Source organism: Leucoraja erinacea, chromosome 12 (assembly GCF_028641065.1).
Source record: "Leucoraja erinacea ecotype New England chromosome 12, Leri_hhj_1, whole genome shotgun sequence".
NCBI lineage: Eukaryota > Metazoa > Chordata > Chondrichthyes > Rajiformes > Rajidae > Leucoraja > Leucoraja erinaceus.
This window is the reverse complement of record NC_073388.1, coordinates 22119842-22138708: the sequence shown is the minus strand read 5'-3', so window position 1 is coordinate 22138708 and position 18867 is coordinate 22119842. Positions and strand designations below refer to the sequence as shown.

Sequence of the window (18867 nt, the reverse complement as noted above, 5' to 3'; positions counted from 1 at the left end):
ATGCTCGTGGACTTTTGTGCAAAAAGACAAACAACCAAACGACCAAACAAACTATAAACACAATCATAACACACATATTCTTTTACATAATAAATAATGGAAGGAAAAATGTTCAGTAGAGTTAGTCCCTGGTGAGATAGGCATTTATAGTCCGAATGGCCTCTGGGAAGAAACTCCTTCTCAACCTCTCCGTTCTCACCGCATGGCAACGGAGGCGTTTGCCTGACCTTAGCAGCTGGAACAGTCCGTTGCAGGGGTGGAAGGGGTCTCTCATGATATTGTTGGCTCTGGAGTTGCACGTCCTGATGTATAGTTCCTGCAGGGGGGCAATTGAAGTTCCCATAGTGCGTTCGGCCGAACGCACTACTCTCTGCAGAGCCTTCTTGTCCTTGGCAGAGCAATTCCCAAACCAGATGGTAATGTTCCCGAACAAGATGCTTTCCACCACCGCTGCGTAGAAGCACTGGAGGATCCTCGGAGACACTATGAATTTCCTCAATTGCCTGAGGTGGTAAAGGCGCTGCCTTGCCTTACTCACGAGTGCTGAGGCGTGTGATACCCATGTCATATCCTCGGAGATGTGGACTCCCAGATATTTAAAACAGTTCACCCTATCCACAGGATCCCATTTATCCTCAATGGAGTGTACGTCCTCGGATGATGTGTCCTCCTAAAGTCCATGATCAGCTCCTTCGTTTTTTTGATGTTCAAGAGGAGGCTGTTATCCTGGCACCAGAGTGCTAGACCAGCCACCTCCTCCCGGTAGGCCTTCTCGTCGTTGTCTGAGATCAGGCCCACCACCACAGTGTCATCAGCAAACTTAATTATTGAGTTGGAGCTGAACCTAGCCACACAGTCATGTGTGTACAGGGAGTACAATAGGGGGCTGAGGACGCAACCCTGGGGCGATCCTGTGCTCAGGGTGAGGGACTTTGATGTATTCCCTCCCATCTTGACTACCTGGGGCCTGGCGGTGAGAAAGTCCAGGACCCAGGCACACAGGGAGGTGTTGAGCCCCAATTCCATTAGCTTCCCGGCCAGTCTGGTGGGGACTATCGTGTTGAAAGCTGAACGGATCAGCTGAATGGATCAGATGAGAAAACTGTGCCATATGTCTGAAATAAGACAATTCTACGTAATTGAGGTTTGCAGTTACAGATGCACATTGAAACTTATGTGGATAAGAGTAATAATTAAAGATAGATTAAACACCAAAATTATGTTTTAATATTTAGCAATCATGAAGGAGGTCCCAACCACTAACCATGAAATGTAAGTTTCAATGTGATCGCGTCAGCTTTTGAAGTTGGCCCCATCTAAAATGGCGAGATACTGCATGATACAGTGTCTTTCACTGGTAAAGACTCAGATTTGGGCCAAAATAAGCACTAATCATGTACAGCCAGCCAAGTCATTGTCTCTGGCTGAGACATTCAGAAACATTTGCAAACTATTATAAATCAATGAATAACTAAATCTGATAAATTATTTAAAACTAGAGAAAATAAACAAAACTAAACATTTGAAGTCAGTTATGACCTTAGACTTACTTTTGCTCTGTGTTGCACTCCTTTTAAAGGAATGGAGCTGGGGAAATGCCTCAGTTTCATGGGTTGTGGCTGGAATTAACATTGCCCAATATCCAAGAGCAGATTAAAAACGTCTGGCAGAGTGTGGGCAATAAATTGGGAACTTTCACGATTCCTACATTTTGTGGTACCTGGATGGTTCCGTGTAAAGTATAATTCACTGTCATACCTGCAACAGTTTTATGTGGGTTACACAGAAAAGCTGGGAGAAACTCAGCGGGTGCAGCAGCATCTATGGAGCGAAGGAAATAGGCAACGTTTCGGGCCGAAACCCTTCTTCAGACTGATCAGGGGGGTGGGGGTGGGTGGGGACAAGAAAGGGAAAAGGAGGAGTAGCCGGAAGGCTGGAGGGTGGGAGGAGACAGCAGGGGAGCTGAGGAAGGGGAGGAGACAGCAAGGACTAACAGAATTGGGAGAAGTCGATGTTCATGCCCCCGGGGTGCAGACTCCCCAAACGGAATATGAGGTGCTGTTCCTCCAATTTACTTCCCTACCATTCCTTGACCTCACTATCTCCATTGCAGGTGATAGACTTATAACCGACATACACTATAAACCCACTGACTCCCATGGCTATCTGGACTACACTTCTTCCCACCCTGCTTCCTGTAAGGACTCCATCCCCTACTCCCAATTCCTCCGTCTACGCCGCATCTGCTCCACGGATGAGGCGTTCCACACCAGGACATCTGAAATGTCCTCACTATTCAGGGAACGGGGGTTCCCCTCCTCCACCATAAATGAGGCTCGCACCAGGGTCTCTTCCATACCCCGCAACACTGCTCTCTCTCCCCATCCCCGCACTCGCAACAAGGGCCGAGTCCCCCTAGTCCTCACCTTTCACCCCACCAGCCATCACATACAAAAAATAATCCTCCGTCAGTTTCGCCACCTCCAACGTGACCCCACTACTAGCCACATCTTCCCTAACATCCCCCCATATCTGCCTTCCGCAAAGACCGCTCCCTCCATAACTCCCTTGTCAATTCTTCCCTTTCCTCTCTCGTCCACCCCCTCCCCGGGCACTTTCCCTTGCAAGATAGCAGGAGATGCAACACTTGTCCCTTTACCTGTCCCCTCAACTCCGTTCAGGGACCCAAGCAATCGTTCCAGGTGCGACAGAGGTTTACCTGCATCTCTTCCAACCTCATCTATTGCGTCCGCTGCTCTAGATGTCAGCAGATCTATATCGGTGAGACCAAGCGGAGGTTGGGCGATCGTTTCGCCGAACACCTCCGCTCGGTCCGCAATAACCTAGCTGACCTCCCGGTGGCTCAGCACTTCAACTCCCCCTCCCACTCCGCCTCCGACCTCTCTGTCCTGGGTCTCCTCCATGGCCACAGCGAGCAGCACCGGAAATTGGAGGAACAGCACCTCATATTCCGTTTGGGGAGTCTGCACCCCGGGGGCATGAACATCGACTTCTCCCAATTCTGTTAGTCCTTGCTGTCTCCTCCCCTTCCTCAGCTCCCCTGCTGTCTCCTCCCACCCTCCAGCCTTCCGGCTACTCCTCCTTTTCCCTTTCTTGTCCCCACCCACCCCCACCCCTGATCAGTCTGAAGAAGGGTTTTGGCCCGAAACGTTGCCTATTTCCTTCGCTCCATAGATGCTGCTGCACCCGCTGAGTTTCTCCAGCTTCTCTGTGTAACCTTCGATTCTCCAGCATCTGCAGTTCCCTCTTAAACACAGTTTATGTGGTGTTCCCTCTTTCAAAGGTGTAACAAGGTTCTCCAATAACAGGATCCAAGCCACTTCAGTGTAGAAATTCCACATTTCCACACAGCCATGTGTACTTGTTTCTGGATTAACATAGATTAGCGAAGTAGTATCAACTATTTTTGGTGGTGTGTTTTACGCAGGGTGGAAATGCCAAAGGTAAAGCTTTAAGATGAGAGAGGGAAAATCCTAAAGAGATTTATGTGGCAGGTTTATTGCACATAGAATGGTAGATGCCTGTAATGTGCTTCCAGGAGAAGTAGTGGATGCAGACACTCTCCTGAACAGGCAGGGAATAGAGGGTAATAGACCTCTATAGAAATAAAAATATGAAGAAAGACTGGATAGACTCGGCTTGTACTCAATTTGAATTTAGAAGATTGAGGGGGGATCTTATAGAAATTTACAAAACTCTTAAGGGGTTGGACAGGCTAGATGCAGGAAGATTGTTCCCGATGTTGGGGACGTCCAGAACAAGGGGTCACAGTTTAAGGATAAGGGGGAAATCCTTTAGGACTGAGATGAGAAAAACATTTTTTACACAGAGAGTGGTAAATCTCTGGAATTCTCTGCCACAGAATGTAGTTGAGGCCAGTTCATTGGCTATATTTAAGAGGGAGTTAGATGTGGCCCTTGTGGCTAAAGGGATCAGGGGGTATGGAGAGAAGGCAGGTACAGGATACTGAGTTGGATGATCAGCCATTATCATATTGAATGGCGGTGCAGGCTCGAAGGGCTGAATGACCTACTCATGCACCTATTTTCCATGTTTCTATGTTTCTAAAACATGAGGTTAATTTAAGATTAGTGGAAATGAGTGGTCGATGGTCAGCAGGGACCCAGTGGGCTGAAGGGCCTGTCGCCTTGCTGTATTCACTCTATATAAAGTTTTGACTAGGGGGGAATATGAATTTTGGAAGTTGCACAGACGACTGGAATTAGTAATTCATCCATTTTATTTCAGAGAGTGTCAATTTACGATCACAGAATCACAGTATGTGATTTAATCCCACACCTTGGTAATATCTGTGCTTCTTAGCGTGGCCAACATAAATTGTTTAACATGTAGTCGGGATATCTCTTTCCCATAACCTAATTTCTTTCCATACGGTGGCCCATCACATTTGACCTACTCTAGCTCTGTCTATCTCTATTGTTGCACATTTGTTGACAACTGCTATTGAATTCACATGTTCCAGAATCCTAGTTCGCTGATGTTCTGTGAGAAATAGCTTTAGGCTCCAGCCATATTTCAACTGTCAGAGATCATAGCATTAGGAACGTTAAAACCCTGAAGTGAAAACTTATCAGAGTGCACAGTGCCTTGCTGAAATATACGGTACTATTGTTACCCATATTCATTAATAAAGATGCTGTCAAAGCAGTTTATCTTTGCCTTAGGATCAGGCCACATTATTTAGAACCATTATCTGTCTCATGCTGTAATAAAGGAAAAGCTATAAAAAGGGTATTATGTTGTCAAAAGGAATTAGGATATGATCTACTGATGAAGCAACAATTGGATCATAATCAGATCCAGAAATTGAACTGTAAGTCATTAGATCAAGAAATACAGAACCAAAGAGGTAACATAAGAGACAACTTAGATTCATAGAGTAATATGGTGTGGAAACAGGCCCTTCGGCCCAACTTACGCACACCAACCAACATGTTTCATCTACACTAGTCCCATCTGACTGCGTTTTGCCCATATCCCTCTAACCCTGTTCTATCATGTAACTGTCTAAATGTTTCTTAAACGTTGCGATAGTACCTGCCTCAACTAACTCCTCCGGCAGCTCGTTCCATACACCCACCATCTTTTTGTGTGAAAAGATTACCCCTCAAGTTTCTATCAAATCTTACCCCCCCCCCCCCCCCCCCCCCCCCCCCCCCCCCCCCCCCCCCCCCCCCCCCCCCCCCCCTCCCCCCCACCTTAAACCTTTACCCTCTGGTTCTCGATTCCCCAACTCTGGGCAGCTTCTGCACAACATATTCTAAAATTCCTCAGAAGAAATATTTCACAGTGAAGAACTTTTCAAGTGTATTCGCCATTAGGAAAGGGGAAAACAAACAAATGCCCTTCACACAAACCTATTAGGAGAAGAAACAAGAGGTCAGATCATGCTGGAACCGGGGATCTTGTGGCAAAAGCTGTCAAGCCTCTCAGTTCAAGCCTTATTACACTGTAATCTTCTGAATGTAAGCTGGTGCCCAGTGGTGAGGGCAACCATGCATATGGAAAATTAATTACTGACAGGATCATCATTTTCTCAGTCTGATGTGACAGGAAGAGTCAGGAAGAAAGAGAAGAATGAGGTTTTGCAGAGCAGACAACGAGCATTTTTAAATATTAAAATGTTAGTCATGTAAAGGTATATGTCCAAGGACCCTCACACATACAGCCAAGCATGCATTAGATCATGTGAAGAAAATCCTCACTGCCAATGCTATTATTGTTTGTGTAATAATGCATTCAAATCAGTATCAGCAATTTATTAATTCACCACATTATACCGTACTATTCTTTAATAATAAGACACTTTGGAGAATTAACCTTAAGTCAGTCACAAATGCCTAATTGTAAACGGCTTGAGATTATAAATCCTACAATGTATCTGGAGGAACATCATAACTGAGAACTCAGCATTATGCCTTGCAGCAGATTTACGTCAACTTTTAAATATACATTAATTCCAAATTCCAAGTTCAGAAATGTCCCTTTAACATAATACTCTGTTCTCCACTGGATTTATCAGAGTTAAGCAGTGTAGAAGTTAGACTTGCTGCAGGGTTGCTTTTGCATTTCCAAATTGGTATGCGTAACACAAAAGTGCTTGGGCATTTAGATTTTAAATCAGACACCATTATGTAACTTATCCCACAGATTTGGGGCAGTAAACCTGCTTTTTGGTAAGGAATGTGCTGAATACATATTAGTTACATAATCACTTTAACCCACCTGTTCAGTTTCAGGCTGAGAACATTCGGCTCAGAGTAGTAAATCTATCATTGAAATCCATGTCAAATTCAAACATCAAAATGTTGCACTTTTGACACTAGACAGGCAGCTTTTTACTAACCCGAACTCTTCCCATCACTATGAATGCACAAACATTTATTAACATAAAATAAAAATCCATTTTAAACATAAGGTTTAGCATTATATGTGCTTAATGGATGTAAAACATGTTGGAAATGGATCGATTTGGGAAACAATGTCTCCTGTTCAATCTGCGTTACAGATAATGGTACCATCAATTTGGCGTTGATAGATGTACTCTCTGAAGTATTAGAGGCCTGCATAAATAAAGAGGCAAATACCCAATATCTGTCCCCTGGAAAAACTGAATGACAATTTATAATCAAACAAGAAGCACCCGTATAATAAGATAAATGTTACAGAGACACAAGACACAGTAGAGGCTGGAACCATGAATGAACATATTCAAGAGACATCTGAGGAGGGGAAACGGTAGGTTGTGTTTCAAGTCAGGACCCTTCTTCAGATTCTACCAGCAGTTTGTTTTTTGCTCAAGATAATTATCATGGCTGATTCAGAGAACCCCTAAAGGAGCAATAAGTTGAGTTGTTCCCTCAAAATTGTAAAATCTACCAATGCTTCTATACATTTATACATTTAGATTGACCTGAATTGTGTTGTGCCTCTGGGATTGTTTAGTTTAGTTAAGTTTAATTTAGTTAACCTAAACTAAACCACGTGTACCGAGGTACAGTGAAAAGCTTTTGTTGCGTGCTAACCAGCCAGCGGAAAGACAATGCATGATTACAGTCGAGCCATTCGCAGTGTACAGATACATGATAAGGGAATAACGTTTAGTGCAAGGTAAAGCCAGTAATGTCCAATCAAAGATAGTCCGAGGGTCGCTGAGGAGGTATCTAGTAGTTCAGGACCGCTCTCTGGTTGCGGTAGGATGGTCCAGTTGCCTGATAACAGCAGTTGGTGCAGTTTGTTATCTTTATCAACAATTTGGTTGAGAATGTACAAGGCATGGTTAGCACGTTTGCAGATGACAGTAAAATAGGTAGTATTGTAGAAGGTGGAGATGGTTATCATTCATTACAATGGAATCTTGATCAGCTGGTCAAGTGGGCTGGGGTTTGGCAAATGGATTTTAATTCAGATAAGTATGAGATCTACACACAAAATGCTGGAGTAACTCAGTAGGTCAGGCAGCATCTCTGGAGAGAAGGAATGGGTAACACCTAAGTATTAGGTGTTACATGTTAATTCAACCCAGAGCAGGACCATCACAATTGATGTGTTTACCTTGTTTACCAGAGGGACTAAAGATGGAAATTAGCTACTGGCTACAATCTTGCGTATTACATGTAAATGCTACATTTAAGAGGGAGTTAGATGTGGCCCTTGTGGCTAAGGAATCAGGGGGTATGGAGAGAAGGCAGGTACGGGATACTGAGTTGGATGATCAGCCATGATCATATTGAATGGCGGTGCAGGCTCGAAGGGCCGAATGGCCTACTCCTGCACCTAATTTCTATGTTTCTATGTTTATTAATATGCACTGTCCCCTAAATAAATAAATTACAATTACAATTACAATGAATGGTGGAGCTGTGAGAAATGTTGTAGAACAAAAAAGATTTGGGAGTACAGGTGCCTTGGATCCCTGAAAGTGGTGTTGCAGGGAGATAGGTAGCGAAAAGGTTTTTGACACACTTGCTGCCTTCATCAGTCAGCGAATTGAGTACAGAAATTGTGTCATTATGTTACAATTGTACTGCAGGCTGGTGAGGTCACACTTGACACATTGTTTTCAGTTTTGGTCGCCCTGCTACAGGAAAGATGTCATTGAGTTGGCAAGAATGTAGAGAAGATTTACAAGGATGTTGCCAGGACTTGAGAGCTATGACTCTATGATTATATGGATTGCCAACTTTAAAATTCAATGTCAATAGTTTAAAATTATCTATACGTATGCATAAATAATGCACACAAACTCATTAAGAAGATAGCAAACAACTTATCAAAAGTTAAAAAAATGCCACAAATATTCAGCAGGTCAGGCCGCATCTTCCCACAAATACAGCTCACCTGCTAACTATTTCCGGCATTTTCCGGTTTTAAACATCTTTGCGATGCCTTATCCTTGTGTAAATTCAGCTATTGTGGTATCTTGCTTGGTTTTTTTAAGACCATGTATTTAACAGTAACAATCATCACACTTTACATTTTTGTCAGACGTCTTGTGAGTTAAGAATGAGATTTGATATACAGTATGGGGACAGAAATTCTCTGATTTCAGAAATATTGGGAATAGAATGTTAGCACTTGGTTTGTTTCACTAATAACAGTAGTCAATGTATAGTGATACGTCTTTCTGAGGGCCTTCATGAAGAACATTTTGAGCCAGAATACGCCAACAATTGCAGGAAATTACAAGGATAATTAGACCATTTAGACCATTTAATCGTCTAATTGAAAATCGAGTTGCTTAATATTGTTTGATTGAAATATTTGGGGTGGCTCAATGACACAGCAGTAGTGTTGCCACCTCACAGCACCAGAGTCCAGGGTACGATTCTGACCTCGGGTCTGTGTGGAGTTTGAACGTTCTCCCTGTGACTGTGTGGGTTTTCTCTGGGTGCTCCGGTTTCCTCCTACGTCCCAAAGGCATGCATGTTTGTAGGTTTAATGACTTCTATAAATTTGTCCCTAGTGTGTAGGATAGAACGAGTCTATGGGTGATCACTGGCTAGCTTTGTATCTCTAAACTAATCTAAACTAAACTAAACTAAAACAAAACTAAACTAATCTAAACTAAAGTCAACTCAAATAAACTAAAATTAATAATGGAAAAAACCTCCCATGAACAAAGTGCTGGCCGAATTTGACGTGTCGGTCAGCATATGTGGAGGGAACTGATCAGACAGAAGAAGGATCCCAATCTGAGGCATCATCTGGCTATTTCAGCCACAGATACTGCCTGACCCATTGAGTTTCTCCAGCAGTCTGGGTCGTCATTGTGGGAGGGAACAGGCAATTACAGTGGGACGGTCGTCAGGAAATTGTGATTTCTGCATTCTCAGAAGCAATGTAGATTGTCATTCAAGCTCTCTCACAAAGAAGTTGTGTACTGCTGCTTTATCTTGGCAGTATCTTCTTTAACCTGTGAGACAAAAGGTAACATTCCCAAGGCTACACTTGTTTATCATCCAGAACATCAGTGTAGGAACCAGAAAATGCCTGCAGCTCTCCTGTTATGGTTACAGTGAAATAACCACAACTTTCCCTGAAAAAAATACCCTAATCTCTCCTGGACTCCTGGAATGGTAACATCACATCAGATAAAATACTCTGATTCAGATGAAAGTATATCAAGGTGTACTGTCATTTTGCGACTCTCCCAAATGCACTTTCCAATGTACTTTAAAAAATACCAAAGCCTATCTGAAAATAATGATAGTTTAATGTCACATGTATCAAGTTGCAGCAAAAAGCTTTCTATTGCATGCTAACCTGTCAGCGGAAAGACTATACATGATTGCAATCAAGCCATGTAGGATAATAGGTTAATTGGTCTCTGCAGAGTTGCCGCTAATGTGTAGTGAGTGGAAGCAAAAGTGGGATAATATAGAACTTGTGTAAACATTTGATTGATGGTCAGAATGTCGTCGATGGGCCAAAGGACCTGTTTCCATGCTGTATCTCTAAACTAAACGTGATGCCTGAGGGACTGATGAGGGCAGGAACTCTCACATAATTTAGGCAAATTCAGGATTTAGGCAAATTCTTGAATCCCCAAGGCTGAGAAGGCCTGTGAAATAGAAAATGGGACTAGAACAGAGAGGTGCTTGATGGCTAACATGTATCCAGTAGGCTGAAGGGCCTGCATCCATGCTGTACGACATTATGACTCTACGGCTTAGTTTCCTGTAACATAAGGGTGGTCACGGTGGTGCAGCAGTAAAGTTGCTGCCTTACAGCAAATGCAGCGCCGGAGACCCGGGTGCAATCTTGACTACGGGTGCTGCACAGAGTTTGTACCTTCTCCCACGTGACCTGTGTGGGTTTTCTCCGAGATCTTCAGTTTCCTCCTACACTCCAAAGACGTACAGGTTTGTAGGTTAATTGGCTTGGTGAATTTAAAATTGTCCCTAGTGTGTGTAGGATGGTGTTAATGTGCGGTGATCACTGGTCGGCGCGGACCCGGTGGGCTGAAGGGCCTGTTTCCGTGCTGTATCTAAACTAAACTAAACTATCTGGCAAAGTAACTTTCCATACTGAATCAAGTGATAGTTGGCTGAAAATTTACCTTGCCTTTGTCATGCGATGCTTTCTAATTAGTGCAAGAATGCTTTTGGTGCCACAATACCACATTTCCACACACATGGCCACTGAATGCTATGTAAGTCAATGTGACAGAATGCTCCTTTCAATAAAAGAGCTCTGTTCACTTAATTTCTCCTAGCAACGAGCTTCTTGTGTTCTTAGTTAATTTCACCTTGCCTCTTCCATCACAATTAATCATTCACTGCCCTGAGCTAGAAGATGCGTCATGGAAAACCCGACTAGCTCTTTGGTAATGCTGCATTTTCAGAATGCTTTAGTGTAAGTCCATACCTTTCACCAAGTTTCTGAAAGGGTGAAATTTGAGTCAGTTTAGAGTGGGATGCAAATTCCTTTCAAAAAGGCACTTCCTCTAACTTTGCCACCTTCAGCAGTCCATTTTATTATTGAGGTATCTCAACACATATGTGTATTTCCTTTTGCCTGCAATCCAAATTTGATTGTTGTATCTTAACTAATTTTCTATTATTACATGTCTTTCTATCATGCAACATGTCAATGGAATGCAAATTAGTTCAGTACAAGTGAAGCTCCATCACCTCAGGGAGCATTTCCCTTTCATGTGCTACCTGCAATGGCATTTGGAAAGATACAGCAATACTCCTTATGGCAAAATCTTCCAAATTCATTGGAAGGATGTGTGCCTGCATCAGTGTCATCTCCCTTGTCTACCATCTCTAGCACATTGCCAGTTCCACATCATTCCCATGTCTTGCACCAGACTTTTGACCTTATTCTTTAGACTTGGAAACAGGCCTTTGGCCCACCGAGTCTGCGCCGACCAGTTATCATACCATACACTAACCAACACACTCTAGGGACAATTTTACAATTAACCAAAGCAAATTAACCTACAAATTTGTATGGCTTTGGAGAGTGGGAGGAAACCGGAAAACATGGAGAAAATCCATGCAGTCACAGGGAGAACGTAGAAACTCTGTACTGACAGCACCCATGGTCAGGTCGATCTCAGGACTCTGGCGCTGTAAGGCAGCAACTTTACCATTGCACCAAGAGTCATTACTGCAACTTCCATGAGGAAATAGAAAAGACCACAAGACCTAGCATAAAATTAAATGCTGAAAAGTGCATTGTCAAAGTATCAGAATATAATTTATTTGGTTTGAACTATAAAGCAGATGGAGTACAAGGTGAAGGTTATCAGTGAGATGAAGGCAACAACTGACAAGAAGGAACTGCAAGGCTTTCTGGGGCTAATACGTCAATATTCCTTCATCCTCAAACTTGTCTTCCACACAGCCAAGCTAGAGAGATCATGAAAGAGGATGTTGATTTCCAAAGGTTTGCCTCCAGGACCAAGACTTGAACAGACTCAAATAAACTATCACATGAGACAACGCTGTAATACTATGATAGATGAAAGTCTGTCACTCTACAAGTAGACGCATTTCAGAAGGGAGTACCTTACTTCAAGAAGGTAGATTAATTGCATTTGTCTTAAAAGCTCTAACACCGACCGAAACAAGATACGCCAATATCGAAAGGAAACTCCTGGCTGTGTGCTACGGGCGTGAAAGGTTCCACACCTACTTATACGGAAGGAAGTTTGAAGTTGTGAGTGACCATCATACACTAGAACAATCGAAAATAATCTCTGTTCAAAGATTCCTCGTGAGGCTTCAGAGCTACAATTTCACCTTAAGGTTCAAGCCAGGAAAGTAAACAATGGTTGCCAATGCTCTATTTTGCCTCTCGCCATATTTGAAGCACAAAATGGAAGATCCTGCTGTCAAAATCCATCATTTCGTAAATGCAAAGCCTACAAAGGCTCTCCTGCACCTATTTTCTATGTTTCTAAAGCTGAGCCAGATCAGAGATTAGACCAGCAGAGATGAGGAGATGCAGCAGCTCACTCAAAAAGTAATTAAAGGATACTCAAGAGAATCAAACAAGTCCAGCCAGAAATAAGGGGATACTGGTCCATAAGGGAATAGATCTCTGTAGGAGACAATGTATTGCTGGCTGGATCAGGAATCATTGTGCCAATATCAATGCAGCAAGAACTTTTCCAGAAGTTCCATGAAGGCCACATGAGAATGGAAAATGCAAGCTGAGGATAAAATTAGTTGCCTACTGGGTGAACATTTACAAAAAATAGAAAAGTTGGTGTCTGAATGTGGTGTATGCCAGAAATACAGAAACACACAACAAACAGAACACATCATACCCAGTGGGATGCCACCAAGGCCATGGCACATATTGGGTATTGGATTGTTTACCCACAGCCAAGAATGGTACTTGATTGTAACTTGCAACTACTCAAAATTCCCATTCATCAGAAAGAATAAAGACCTGAGGGAATCAACAACCTCTACATTAGATCCTGTTTGCTGAGCAAGGGATAGCTCAAAAGGTGATTTGTGATAATGGAATCCAGTTCGCCTCCAAAGAGTTCACGGAATTGAGAGAAGGCTACGGATTCACAAAAACAAAAACATTTTATTTTAAGAATGGGGGATGTTTTGTTATCAATTTTTAAACTATGTTGTTGTGACATGCCAGTTGGGTACAGGACGTATTTACATCATGTGACCAGGAGCTATCTGCAGAGCATGTGTGCATTAGAAGCCATTACGAGCAGAAACCATTAGTTATAACTTATTAAATGTGAACCACAGCACAGAGTGTTGGCTCTGTTCTTTCTTTTCATTTGGATTTTACAACTACAAAACATAACTTGGTGGAAAAGGTTATGATTATTACGATGACCCACAAGCGACCATACAGCCTCACTGGTCGAACCATCAGTAAAGTCATCTTGGACTACTGCCATGACATTCTTCTTAATCAAGAAAATCAACTCTAGAATTCCTAGATTCTGCTGGAGTAGCTACAGCAGGACTGCAGCGACTCATCCTGGTTTATTTTTACCACCTGGTCAAGGACAATTAGGGATAGGTAATAAATATTGGTCTTGTCAGTAATGCCCTGAGCCGAAACTGGATAAATAAGTCAAACAAATAAATAAATAAAGATTTTGTGCTTTGTGCCATTGAGGTACTTCCTGAAAGAAGGCTTTGTGCGGGGCAGGTCATGTCTTACAACCAAAACCAAAATTTGAGGAGGTGATCAATGAAGATCGGGAAGTGGAAATTGTTCAAATGAACTTTAGTAAGGCTTTTGGCATGGTCCCTCATCATCAGTTGATCCAGCAGATTGAAGTAAATGGGATCTATGATGCCTTGGTATTTTGGATTCAGAACTGGATTACCATAGAAAGCAGAGGGTTGTGGTAAAAGGGTATTATTCTGCCTGGTGCTCTACAGCATCAGTGCAGGGACTCTGTTCTTGGTTCTTGGTTCTTGGTTCTTGGTTTCTTGGTCCTCCAAAATATTCCAAATGGAATTTAAACTGGAGGTGGTGGAGGGAGGGCTTAAGCCAGCAAGGGTTATTGGGAAGAAAGAGCTACTTTAAATTTAGTTGCATCTGGTTGGGTAACTGTAGTAGGGTGGAGATTATTCCATGTTTTAATTGTGCGGGGGAAGAACAAATTGCTGTACACATCTGTCTTTGTAGCTGGGATCACAAATTGGATCGAATGCCCTCGTCTGCTCCTAATTGTTGTTGGTGATATATGTAAATGACGGATGAAAATCAGGTCATGTCAAGTCAGGTCGAGTTTATTTTCACATACTCAAATGCGGTGAGGTACAAGTACAAAGATAAATTGCCTCCAGCAGCATTACAAGCACATAGATTAAAAAAATACACAAAACATAAATTGGACATAAACTATCTGAGCCAGTGAAAAGAAAACGTCTACACAAAACATGATTAGTAAAACAAGCCTATGGTGGTGGAGAAGGTGGTGCAAGAGGTGATCCATAAAGGCCTGTCCCACTTACGTGTCCTTGGCACGCAAATTACACGACCTCGTGGTCGCGTTGAGGCGCACGGGCATTGTATGGCCGCGTGGGGCCGGTCCCACTGAGAAGCGCGGAGGGGTATGTAGTTGTGCGCGACATCGCGTGGGGCTCCAACATTTTTGTAGCGAACAAAATCTTCGCGCGCAACGGCCTGTCGCGTAACTGATGGCCAAAGTGGGACAGGCCCAAGACCCTGGCGCGAGGCAATAATCTCACCTCCAACAGCAGCAGAAGCAGGCAAACGATCGCCGAACTCGGCCTGGGGCTCACGGCCGTTGTGGTCCGGTTCCGCCCCCACTTCTACTCCCAGAGCGGGGCCAAGAAAATTGAAGATAGACACAAAATGCAGGAGTAACTCTGCGGGACCGGCAGCATCTCTGGAGAGAGGGAATGGATGACGTTTCGGGTCAAGACCCTTCTTCTCAGACAGAAGAAGAGTCTTGACACGAAACATCATACATTGCTTCTCTCCAGAGATGCTGCCGGTCCCGCTGAGTTACTCCAGCTTTGTGTCCATCTTCAAATGATGTCACACGCTCCAGACGGTTGTGCGTACGCATGAAATAGCGTGCGCCCTTCGCGGGACCGTCGCGGGTCAACGCGACTGTGAGGTCGCGTAATTTGCGTGCCAAGGATATGCCAGTGCGACACGCCCTGTGGTGCTTAATTCATGAGGTAGGATGAGGAGTGTGCAGGTCAGTTCAAGAATCTCGTGGTTCTTGCAATGTAGCTGTTCCTGAACCTGATGGAGTGGACTCCGGGCTCCTGTTCCTCATGCCCAACAGTAGCAGCAAGAAAATGGTCATGCCCCACATGGTAGGCATTCAGTTATTATACCTTTAGAAAGATTAAAATAGTCACTAGTTTCTTATATATACTATTAAAACGATTGTTATTTTAAAAAGGTTAACATTTTGAAATAATTATTGCAAGGGAATTAATCATCTCAGTTATCAATCATTATGATTCACGAAACAGTTTAAGAAAATCAGTTACGTCCCGTTCAACATTTTAAAGTACTTCAAAGATATGGTGGCATGATGGATAAATTAGTGGTCTAGCAATCTAGATGCCTCCATTTTACAAGGTGAAATCCATTACGGCAGTTGGGGAATTTTTGATCTAATAATCTGGATTAAAAATATAATTAAACCTTCAATGTTTTTTCACCAGGAGTGTAAAGGGCTGATATTCAGATCAACTCGTGTTTCTATGCTGGTCTCCTGTGAAAAACAAGGAATTGATGTCACAACAGCATTGGGATTTTGCATTTATGTCCATGTAAATATACGATGCTGTCATTAGAGCAATAACATCAAGTGCTGACATTTGTGACATGGTTACAACTGCCAATTCCAATGAAACATACTTTTAAGATTACAGTTTCTTACTTTTGATGCATTTGCAAAACATTTGACCTTTTTGAAACAACTTAAAAAATCTACCTTTCCCATAAATTAACAACCACCTGCCCCACTATAAACTAATCTAAAGTTTTCTCCACTTAAAGTTAAACAATCTAGGGGTCATCACTGATGCTCATGTTTAAAATCAGGTGTGAATGAGTATTATCACTAACAAAATGAGAATTAAAGTAATCTGTTGAAAGACTTTGGGACGAATGATGTCCAATCAATTAAACCAATTATTTTTTTTTTAAGAGATCTGTTTTGGTTTTTCAAATAGTCTTATACTTCACTTACATATTTAACAGGTTTATAAAGGGGTGTGCCTTTTGAGGACACTGGGCCAAAGTGTGTTAAACGTGTCTTGACAAGAAAATATAAATGAATCTCCAGCCTGGAGCAAGTATAGCTGAACATACTCTGGCACGCAAACCTAATCAAAGTGACAGCAAATAACAGCCTGATCTCTAATTGACGTGCATGTTGCCACAAAACCTGCTGGACACACTAATATCATGATCACTGAAAGATGGTTCGGGTCTAACTGGTTCTTAACCAAATTTAGTTTGCTTGATGTATATTAAACAAATAAAATACATTTTGTTTCTGGAACAAAACGGGATAAAAAAAAGTGTGATGAAGATCCATTGTACCTGTAATACCATACTTTTAGTGCCAGTCAGACACTATTCTCCATTGTTTCTATTGTGAGGATGTTTGCATCATGCCATCCCAGAAGTATCTGTTGTTCTTGCATCAGTCTAGTTTTCCTGACACTGTGACAGACTGGGACACCAGTCAGTTAAGTCGGCAACCATGAGTGCCACAACCATACTACCATTCTTATACCCGCAACTCCCAATTTCAAACCTGTTTTCTTGATTGTCCAAAGGTCGGTTTAGGGAAAGCTTTGGCAGCCTCCTGGGAACTGGCTTGCCTCAAATTCACATGCCTTTTGAATTTGGTGTAAATTATGGGTGCTGTGTGGCACTCAGCAACAGGGCAGGCTGAAGGCAGCCTCTATACCAATCAGATTAAATAGCGCTCACAACCTGGTTTAGCAGAAAATAAAGAGCATGGAATAGATTTCATATTTTAATCGCTGTACACAAAACAAATGATTTTGGATGGGAAAAAATGATATAATGTTTAGACAATAGGCAATAGACATTCGGCCCTTTGAGCCAGCACTGCCATTCAATGTGATCATGACTGATTTTGGTCATTTAAATTTTTTGGTTGATTATTTTTTCTGTTTTTCTAGGTGATGGGTCACAATATTAAAGGATAACAACTACAAGAGAAGATTAGAAGTTGTCTAACCTGTGGTAATTATTTCACCTCTTGACATTTCTAAGTCTTTTCATCATCTACTAGACAAAAATCGGGAATGCGCTGGAATACTCTCCACTTGCCAGGATGAGTACGGCAAGAAGCCCAACAGCATCCAGGCCAAAGCCAAATGTTAGATTCACACAATAAATATTCCTTCCCTTAATTGCCAGCCCATTCTTGTTGCAGTGTGCATCATCCACAAAATGCTCTTCAGTTACTCACCCAGTCTATTTTGACAAAACCTCCTACTAGGAAAGACATAAACAGATGCATAAGATGCATAGGAACAATATCATCTGCCGGATCTCCAAGTCTCATTTCTGCCTGGTTTTGAAATGTACTGTCGACCTTTCAACATCACATCTCAAGGGTAATAAATGCTGACTTTGCCTAAAATATATATATGTTTTTAAGTTCTTCATTTTCCATGCCCATTTTTTGGGCTGCAATGTATTGGTTACTTTGGGAGGTAAGTGCTTAATATTTTCTTGTTTGAGAGAGTAACTATAGTTAAGGACATGAATTACCACTTCAGTCTCCTGAAATTTGATTGATTGCCTTCAGGAGGTGGAATGGAATATCCCAGAGATTGTTTTCCTGTATCCAAATAAATATTTTCACTCTGGCTTTTGTGTCCCTCCTAAGAGATTTTATGATTGATGGTGCTTGTAATCAGCACCTTGTCTGGATCCGACAGACTGGATGGACTCGTTTTTTGATGCTGTTTTTAGATATTGCTATGTGCAGTTCAGCTGATTCTTCATTGGCAAATCATTACACTATAGTAGCTGGAATTCCACACCTGGATGGCAGAATGTTCCAGAAATCTTCACGTTAATCACATTGTCATCTTATCTGTTTACTGTGTGAGTAAAGTTATCGAGGTAGAGTATAGGCAGTGAGTAGATCAAACATTATGTTTGCATAAAGAGCTGAAAAGCAATGAATGATTCTGGAATTTGACCAGATTTTGTGTACACGCACTTTATGTGCAGTATGTAGATGATGCAATGATGCAGACAGAAACATTATAATGGAAATCAAATGATGCAGGTATTGTTGCAAAAATCTTTGCTTGTGTTAATCCCGCAACTATATAAAATGTAAATTGAGATCCTGTCACACTCTTAATCTTGGTTAAAGAAGGAAAACAATTGCATATCATTTGTTAAATGAATCACTCTTAAGGGCCTGTCCCACTTAGGCGACTTTTTAGGCAGGAGACTCTGTGCACGCTTCATGATCGCCACATGGTCGCCACATGTTCGCTGGTGGTCTCTGGTGAGTCTCCTTCATGGTCGCGAGGAGTTCCCACATTCTGGGAACCAGTCGCGGCCTCAGTATGGCCGCCGCAAATTTTTCAACATGTTGACAAATTTTCTGCGACCAAAAATTGCTCGCCATGGAGAAAATCGATAATCCTGTAATCGTAGGTGCAGATGTGGTGGGGGCGCCATGTAGTTATAGGTAGTCGAGGTAGTCGTCGGTAGTTTTAGTTAATCGCCTTTGCTGACCGGGCATTTTCATTGGCTCGTTTGGGGGAAAAAAAAACGTAGGCACGAGTTTTCAGAACCGCGGACAACCGACTGGTAATGTTAAAT

At 42.4% G+C, this 18867-nt stretch overlaps 1 long non-coding RNA gene across 1 annotated transcript in view; it reads left to right on the top strand.

Moving 5' to 3' along the window:
* LOC129702161 (uncharacterized) overlaps positions 1-18582 on the top strand; it is a 65316-nt gene extending 46734 nt beyond the window's left edge. The window contains exon 3 of the long non-coding RNA XR_008724337.1: positions 17196-18582. This is a non-coding gene — a long non-coding RNA (uncharacterized LOC129702161). The remainder of the gene's footprint in view (positions 1-17195) is intronic.
* The last annotated feature ends 285 nt before the right edge of the window (positions 18583-18867 follow it).